A 9,939-nucleotide genomic window follows, 5' to 3' on the forward strand; every position below is an offset into this window, starting at 1 on the left:
TATATTATTGATTTCAGAGAGAAAGGGAGAAGGAGGGAGAGATAGAAACATCAATGATGAGAGAGAATCATTGATCAGCTGCCTCCTGCACACCCCCTACTGGGGATTAAGGTCGCAACCTGGGCATGTGCCCTAGACTGGAATTGAACCCGGTACCCTTCAATCCGCAGGCCAACATTCTATCCACTGAGCCAAACCAGCTAGGGCTAGAATTAGGAAATTTTGAAAACTAAAGCCATATTGTCCTTTGTTAGAGCACTTCAAGGAAATGGGACACTTTTATTTGTACTGAAGAAATGTTCCATGCCATGGTCTTGAGCCCACGTCTCACCTTTTGATGTGTTCACAGCAAAGCCAGAGCGTCTCAAGCTGCCGTGTTCCCTTATGAAGGCAAATGGTGCAGAACCAGGCAGGCTTTTTTACGGGAAATGTAGTCATTTTTATAGACCTGGCCATTGACGTGGTCAGGTTTAGCAACTTAACTCAAGACCACACAGGGAGGTGGAGAAACAGCTGGCAAGAGAGCCTCTACCTTTCAGCCAAATGGTCTTTTCCCAAAACTATCTACCTTCCTCAGGAAACTAGTCTTTTAATAGCAGCCTAGCCTCCACTAAGAACCTGAGCTAGAAGAGGAATACAGCCATCCTTTGAGACTTCTATTCATTCAGTGTTTCCACTGGGCAAGTTGTGCGGCCTTGAATCACTGGGATGAGTCAGTAACGTAGAGCACTTTGAGTGAGGATGAGGAGCCTCTGAAGCCATGCCTAGTACACCTCCCAATAAAATCATTAATGGGGAATAGTGGTTATAATGCATGTGTAAGTTTGTTAATAGCTTTTCTTTCATGCTGAGTTTTATTGGTTCTTCATTGAAGGGATAACTGAAACTTGAGGAAGTTGCTTCTCCTAGGAAGGGCGTTGGATTGCTGCTGGACACATTAACCTCCCTGACCCTTTCACTAGTTAAAAGGCTTAAATTGTCACTGACTTTTTGGCAGATATCCATTTAGATTCAAGTTTTATGTAATCCTCACCATTATCATCATTAGAATTATCATGCCTATTGTCTAATGTTCTCTAGTTGCTAGGCTATTACATTTTAAGATAAAAATTTGCTTTGGGCATATTTTGCTCTTATAAAACCTTGAGCACCTTAAGAATCTTTTTGAGTTTTCTTTTAGTTGACATCCTATAATGTCAAACAGAGAGTCATAAAGATTGGTATTCTTAAGTTTCCTCTTGTTAACAGAATATATCTCTTTTTAAATTTTCTGTTTTTAAACTGTTATCTCTGAGCATCTATTGCCAACAGTTAGGACAGTGCTCTGTTAGAAGTTATATTTGCTGTGTTCTGAACTGCTCAGACCTAGGCAAGATGTAAATAGGCCACAGGCAAGTCTGTTGTCATCTACAGTTACTTTGAATTTGTTTTGGATTCATCACTTAGTGTAGGTGGCAAGCGCAGTTCAAAAGACAAAAACCTGCCATGGTACATTCTCAGTAGTGAAGTCCAAGTTTAGCATCAGTGAAGTTTTTACAATGCTTCTGAGTGGAGTTGTGCCTTGTGACCCGCACTGTTACTAAATTTTGGTAAGTTTAAATTCTCTTGGGTCTTGGCACCAAAAGTAAAACAATATAGAATCCAAGATTGTGTGCCTTGTGCAGTGAGGGCAATAAACCACCAGGTGGCTCAAGTACATAGCATCTGCACTTGTTAGTCCTTGATCTTGCACTGAAGTTTTCCTGCTTTGTACTTCAGAGAGACCATTTAGTAAAACCCATTGTCAGAACTGTTTATTTTCCCCACACAATCTGAGACTGTTAAAGCAAAAGGTGGCCTGTTTGAATTGTCACTGACTAGCATTTATACATTTTTGGATCCAAATGGTGTGTTTTGCTTAGATTTACATGAAAGCTTGGACATTATTTCTATTTTTGGCTGAAATAAGTGCCCACATTGTCGTCTTAGAATATCATGATGATTTTTAAATCTGTTTATTTTTTCATATACTGTCCACAGTTACAAATAAGTTAAATGGGTATTTAATTTCACTTCTGAAATTTAAACTGTCAGCATGGTTTATATTTCTCATTTTATGCCCTTATTCTGTAGGAAATTGAGAGACACACAATACCTGAGAAATCAACACATACTTTTTTGTGAATTTATTTTTGCCCCCAAAGAATTTAAAAGTCTATTTTATTCAATGAAAAGGAAGTTGTTCAGTAGCTTTCCACTTACATTAGACAAAAGGATTAAAATGCCAAAATATTTGTTTCATTTTAGGATATATGTACTATAAACTTTAAGTAAAAGTAACTCATGGGATACATGCTTTTTTAGCAAATCTAGACACAGCATCTTTTATTTTTGTTTTGGGGGGAGGGGTTCTTGTATTTTTTATTTTTCATTCACAGATTTCCTGAAATTAGGATTTTTTCTTGATAAGCTTAATGCATAGTGTAAAATAAAACACTTCTTCAAAAATTTAATTTCCAGTTTTCTTGTTTCAACATTTTTAGACAAAGTAGTATCATTTCTGTTACAGACCAGGAAAAGGAAAAAAAGGTAAAATTCAGTTAGACATTTCCTGAAGAAAAGATGAACTAAGTTTTTGAATACATGTTTTAAAATTATTACAATTTTATTTAGTCTTGTTAACTCCAGGTAAGTAGAATGACCTCAAAAAAGAAATGAAAGTCTTTACTGATATTAGTAAACATAATATTTTCCTGTCTTTTTTAGTGAAGTGAAGGCTGATAATTCCAAAGACTGTTTAAGGAGTGATTGCAACTAAAAAGTAGCATTTACATGAACATCATTTTACTGCAGTTGGTCAGAAGCAGTGTTTACTGTGTCTGAAATTTTGATATATGTTCAGTAGACTACACTGAATTTCCCGTTCTGTATATGGTTAGCCATGTGGTAACCAAGAGCCTTAAACAATGAATCTTTGTTAAGGTATTGATTTTTGTCAAGGAAATTGATGTGATTAAAAAAAAAAACAAAACACTATTACTGTTTGTGAACAGTGTAGAGGAAATTGTATGTCTGTTTTCTCCTCCTTCATGATTAGGGAATAAAACAACAACAAAGTGTGTGTGTAATACTTTTAAAAAAAATCCTCACCCAAGGATATATTTATATTGATTTTAGAGAGGAAGGGGGGGGAGAGAGAGAGAGAGAGAGAGAAAGAGAGAGAGAGGAGAGAGAGAGAGGAGAGAGAGAGAGAGAGAGAGAACCTCTGGGTGAGAGAGAAACATTGATTGGTTGCCTCCCAGACACATCCCAACTTGCAATCTTTTGTTGTAGGGGATGATGCTCCAACCAGCTAAGCCAACTGGCTGGGGCATATGTAGCACTTTCTAATTCTAGTTATCTTTTACTTATACTGGTAGCTTGTTATAAAAATAAAATCTTTGTATCATAACAATTAAAAAAATTAGAGATTCAGAGCAAGTTGACAATGAAGCAAAATTGGTAGAAAATGCTTAAAGATATAGTTTAGTGTTATAATACTTTCAGATGTAATATTTATTTATTGTATTTAGTCAGTTGTGTATGTGTGTGTTTAAAAAATATCCCATAAGGAATTGCCCTTAAGAATGGGGAAGCCTTCTGGCTGTTTGCTCAATGGTTAGAGAGTTGGCCTGCAGATGGAAGGGTCATGGTTTTAATTTCCAGTCAAGGGCACGTATCTCCCCCCTCCCATGGGAAAAATATCCTCAGGTGAGAATTAACAAAACAAAAACAAGAATTGTGAAGCATATTTTCCCCAACTTTATTTTTCATATTTCTTTAAAAGGTTTTCAAGATTTTTTGCATTGTAAATATTTTAATGCCATTTCCTTTTGCTTTAAAACTTTTAAAATTAGTTTTGCTTGTTGCTTTATAAGTTTCAGTGAGTATTTAAATTAAGCTTTTGATATGAAAAGAACTGAAGCATAGAATACACAAGTGCCTTGATCAATACTAGTAGGTGCCTCCCTTCATATGAACACAGTCCAAACTGTTCACAAAGCGGAGGTGATGTCTGGATAAGGTAGGGAACTACTTACCTAGCTTTCCTTGCATCATGTTGAGAAAAACAAGTAATATTTATGTACTTTTTTTAGTACTTTCATTAAGTTTCCACCATTTCAGGAGTCTTTGTGGCCATTTCATGTGTATTTGATGCTTTTACAATCTTTAAATGAAATTCATGGATAACATCTTAACTGACATGTTATTTTTTTATATCCATATAATGTTTTTACTACAATCAAAAAAAGAAATAAAAGGAAAGCACTTTGTAAGGTGAATGTGTGTTTCTATATATAAATGTGTAGATGCTGCTGCATGAGGACATTGGAGGAAGTACTCAGATATGGGCACCTAACATAGAATCCCAGACATGAGGGCTACAGATGGCAAAAATCCGTGGTGGCAGTGCCAACTCAGCAAATTCTGTGGGCATGCTATTGGTGTCGTTTTTTGAAATGGTTCAATTTGGTTAAATTTGGAATAAAATAGTATTTTTCCTTAACACATACTTTGTAACACATATTTTGTGCTTATGTAAAAACCTGTTAGGTTCTCCGCTCAGATAATGAGAAAAGTTTTTCTTTTTCGGCACAAAAATATACAGCAGGACTTTTGAAAGTTATGAGGGACACAAGACCATCTTTGGCTGTGTGTCCCAAGCATTGAAGTACCTCTAGGATTCCACCATCTAAGCAGCAGCATCCCCCAATGGCTGTGTCAACCAGGATGCCGTCCTAAATTCCCAAAACCCACTTAGGGCTATGGGAATGTAGGTTTTGAGAGCCAGTGGTATGTCCCTAGCAAATTATTTGGCTGTGTTTATTCAACAACACTGTTAAGAACCTATCTTTCAGGTAGTGATAAGTGCCACAGACTGCAGAATGAATGACATGTGTTTCCTTCCTGAGGGAGCTCATTCATGTGTGTGAGAAAATACAGACAGTATATGTCCATGTAGTATAAGGGGAGGGGAGATAATTTGATCACAGGTGAGATCCAGAGAAGAAACCATGTATGGATTATTTCAAAGATAAGCTTTATTCCTTCTACCTTTACATTCTCTCCCATGATGTGCCAGGTCCTTAGGATCACGGCCAAGAGGACACTGCCATCAGGAATCACTGGGTGGGAATTCTAGCTTTGTCCCTTACAGGAAGTGAGAACCCAAACAAAAACTTATTCAAGCATGGGCATTCTCATCTGTAGAAATGAGGATAATGAGATTATCTACATAATAAGGTAGCTGTAAGAGTTAGAAGAGAAATGCTAGAATACTATTCAGTTGTAAAAAAAGAAGGGAATCTTATCCTTTGAGACAGTGTGGATGGAACAGGAGAGCATTATGCTAAGTGAAATCAGTCAGAGAAAGACACATGATTTCGCTCATCTGTGGAATCTAATGAACAAACTGAATTAATAAGCAAAATAGAGACAGACTTATAGAGCAGAATGACAACTGTCCGGGTGGGGATTGGGAGGGCTGGGCGGGGAGGGGTCAAGGGATTGAGAAAAAAGAAAAGAAAAAAGAAAGCTCGTAGACATGGACAACTGTGTGGTGAATGCCAGGGAGGGGAAAGGTTGGTGAACACACAACACAGTGGAATTGTGCATCTGAAACCTGTGTAATTTTGTTAACCAATGTCACTCCAACAAATTCAATAAAAAGGAAAACTAAAGAAATGCTGTGTAAAGACAGCACAATGTCTATATTTTAAGAATGTGTTTTCATTGTTTTCTGAGAGAGGAAGGGAAAGGGAGAGAGAGATAGAAACATCAGTAACGACAGAGAATCATTGATCTGGTGCCTCCTGCATGCCTACCACTGGGGATTGAGCCCCCTGCTGGTTCATGGGTTGATGCTCAACCACTGAGTTACATTGGCTGGGCAGCACAATGTCTAGAAAGTGAATGTGTAATAGTCTTTTACCTTTTTTTTAACCAAAAGAGAAAACCAGCAATAAATGGTGTTAGAGTTACTCTCATATTAAACTATGTTTGTGTTTTTTAAAAAAGAATAGCTTATTGATTTTTAGAGAAAGAGAGAAACACCAGTATAAGAGCTCAACATCAATCGGCTGCCTCCAACACGTGATGCCCCCACTTCCTGCTCCCCTGGGATCAAGCTCTCAACTCGGACATGTGCCCTGACCAGGAATCGAACTGGCCAGCTCCTGGTCATGGTGTGACACTCAACCAACTAAGCCACACCAGCCAGAGCCTAAGTTTGCTTTTTTTAAATTACAAATATTTAAGAAGCCCAGCTGGCATGGCTCAGTGGTTGACTTATGAACCAAGAAATCACAGTTCGATTCCGGGTCAAGGCATATGCCTGGGTTGTGGGCTCAATTCCCAGTTTGAGAAGTGCAGGAGGCAGCCGTTCATTCTCTCTCATCGTTGATGTTTCTATCTCTCTCTCCCTCTCCCTTCCTCTCTGAAATAAGTAAAAATATTTGAAATAAAATTCCCATGGCTTGTAATATCAGGTTTTCATCCCATCGTGCTCTTTTTCTTCCTCCATGGTTATTATCACTGGGAATAAAATATAAAATAAAAAGCATTTTGTCTTTTTTTTTTTAGTGTATATTTATTTATTTAAATCCTCACCTGAGGATATTTTTCCATTGATTTTTTTTTTAGAGAGAGTAGAAAAGAGGGGGAAAGACAGAGAAATATTTACATGAAAGAAACACCTTGATTGGTTGCCTCCTACGGGCACCCTGACTAGGGTCCAGGCTAGGGAAGAGCTTGCAACTAAGGTATGTGCCCTTGACCGGAATTGAACCTGGGACCCTTCAGTCTGCAGGCCAACACTCTATCTGCTGAGCCAAACTGGATAGGGCTTTTAAAATTATTTACTTATTTTATTTATTTTTTATTTTTTTATATTTTATTGATTTTTTACAGAGAGGAAGGGAGAGAGATAGTCAGAAACATCGATGAGAGAGAAACATCGATCAGCCGCCTTCTGCACATCCCCCACTGGGGATGTGCCCACAACCCAGGTACATGCCCTTGACCAGAATCAAACCTGGGACCTTTCAGTCCACAGGCCGACGCTGTATCCACTGAGCCAAACCGGTTTCGGCAATATGTTTATTTTTATAAATTGATTTCAGAGAGGAAGTGAGAAGGAGAGAGAGAGAGAGAGAGAAACATCAATGATGAGAGAGAATCATTGATCTGTTCTCTCCTGCACACCCCTTATTAGGGATTGAGTCAGCACCCTGGGCATGTGCCCTGACTGGGAATCGAACCGTGATCTCCTGGTTCATAGGTAGATGTAAACCACTGAGGTACAGAGCTGGGCGCTGCTGGGAGCTGGTCCATCCTTGCTGCTAGACACAGTCGCTGCAGGGAAGAAACATCTGCACAGCATATGTTTCAAGGGACCTGGCGTATATGGCATACTGTTCTTAATATGTTTGCTCTCCTTCTTGGCGCTATGTGTTTTAACCAAGGTCACCTCTCCTAGAAAGGTTGTTTCCCGAGGTAGGGATTTTCCCCTGAAGTTAGGGAGGGAATAAAACTCCTTAACTAAGTGCCAGGCGGGTAGTTAATCACTTTAACTACAAACAATCACGCTTAAGCTACCTAATCTTTACTCCCTGGAATGGAGATAAGAAACGCCCTAATCTTTGGAATAGAGAATGATAGGATTGGAATCAACTAGTATAAATACAGATGTAACAAGACAACAGGACACAGAACCTAGAGACAGAACCTGGCTACAGAACCTGGAGAGAACATGGCAAGAGAACCTGCCTAGAACATGGCGACTGAACCTGGCTGGAGAACCTGGACAGAACCTGGCTGGAGAGCCTGACCACACCGTGGCTAGAGATCCTGGCTAGGCTGCTGATCAACTGAACACTGTCTCCATGTCATTCCTTCTTCGCCGACTCCGTCCACACCTTTGGGGATGCCTGGAGCTGCTGGGGTTGGACCCCAACAGGACTCATTTTGTGCTTTTAATAAAAGTTGCCAGTTGAATATTTTCAGTTGGGCAAATTGCCTTCCTGAGCTTCATGATTTCTCTTTTGTCTTCTTAAACCTGAGGAGAAATGGAGATAGGAGTAGTGGGAAGATTTGGAGAGAAAAAGAAGTATATTGAAATACATATTAAAGTTTTTGAAGTTTGTGAAAGATTTACATTTGATTATGTAAGTTATCCCATAATCTCACTGAGCTCCATCATTTAAAAAGAGAACTGCTTGCTACACACTGTCATCGGCTCAGTAGTAATGGAGTTAGGAGTTAGCTTGGTTACAAATTGTTTGAGCAGAATTTATCTCTGTGTTGTAGTGGTTGATATTTGTAGACCTAAACCATCACTTATGTAGTAGAATATCAAAGCCATTCCCTGTAACCAGTGGGATATAGACTGAGAAATAATTACTTTCAGATGTGAAAGTGTGTTTCCAATCCTCCAAAGGAGTGTACTTATTTCATATTCTGCAAATGCCATCAGAGTGAATATGTTCTGGAAGTATATTCAGAACTGTAAAGGCAGGAGATTATGAACTGCAAAGTGAGCAGCATGCCATAGAGCAGTGGCTCCCATTCTTGGTTTCTAAATAACATGCATTTCTGAGCCCTGTCCAGGTATACTTAGTCAGGTTTTCTTAGGGTGGGGCCTGGAGTCTTTGGTTTGAGTTGGCTCCCCAGTTGATTCTGACAGTCATAAAGATTGGGGACTCACCATTATGAACTGGAAAACTAACCTTCCAAAGATAAGATTTGCTCACCGTTCTAGTTCATTTGATATTTTCACCTGGGTGTTCTCCCTAAATCTTGAAGTCAGCACCAGTAAAAGGAAACATCTACACCCTGACCACCCACCCATTTATCCCAACTCCTTTTATTAGCTTGATTTATTCCCTGCTACCCAGACTTAAAACATCAGATCCCTTTGAATGGTTGTATGCTCATTTTTCCCCCATCAGACCAGTTTATTGCCATTTTTTTTTTTTTTTCTGAGCAGTCCTTCTCAGTAGTTCCTGTTCATGTTCTCATTGACCCTCACCTGGGATTTGCATTCTCACTAATTTTACTGAAATTAGTTTTCTCCACTAGTTTATATAAATATGAGGCCTGTTTTCTTAGAGCATTGTACGGATGTTGAGTAAACTTAAATGCTTTAGCCAAGCTCTTCTGTAATGTCATCACAGTTTTATCTCATTCTGTATATCACAGCTTTGGCCATATAGATGATTGACTGTACTTTCACCCTGCCTCACCTTTCTCACAAACCTACATTGTTCCTTCTGGGAATGGTGTCCTTCTGCTTGGGGCCCTACCCTATTGCTCTCTCAGTTTGTCATGGCCCAGCTCAATGTCAGGTACTTAATTTAAGGAAGACCTCCTGGTTCCTCTTACCAGATGAGCTGCCATTGCCTTAGAATCCCCTGCGGTATGTTCCAGTTACCGTAATTGGTTATTGGCTTATCCTTATTATTGGGCATTAAACTTGAAAACCTAGACTAGCTCATCTAGATACCCATACATCACATAGTAAAGAATCTCAACCATTGTAAATAGGTCAATAACTATTTTTTGAATTCTTTTTTTTACTTCCTTTATTTTATTTTTTAAATATATTTTTTATTGATTAAGATATTACATATGTATCCTTATCCCCATGTTACCCCCTACCCCCCCCACTCATGCCCTCACCCTCCTGTTGTCTGTGTCCATTGGTTAGGCCTATATGCTTATATATAAGTCCTTTAGTTGCTCTCTCCCCCTTACCCCCACCCTCCCCTATCTTCCCTCTGAGGTTTGACTTAGTTATTGAAAAATCCCAACATAGTGGCCAAGAGGACAGCAGTGAAGGAGAGAGTGTGAGTGAGTTAGAGGAGTGAGAGGAGAGATTGTGGACATGTGCAGTGTGGGTGTGTGTGGGGGGGGGGGGGGTGG

Source organism: Myotis davidii, unplaced genomic scaffold (genome assembly GCF_000327345.1).
Source record: "Myotis davidii unplaced genomic scaffold, ASM32734v1 scaffold230, whole genome shotgun sequence".
In the NCBI taxonomy this organism is placed as follows: Eukaryota; Metazoa; Chordata; class Mammalia; order Chiroptera; family Vespertilionidae; genus Myotis; species Myotis davidii.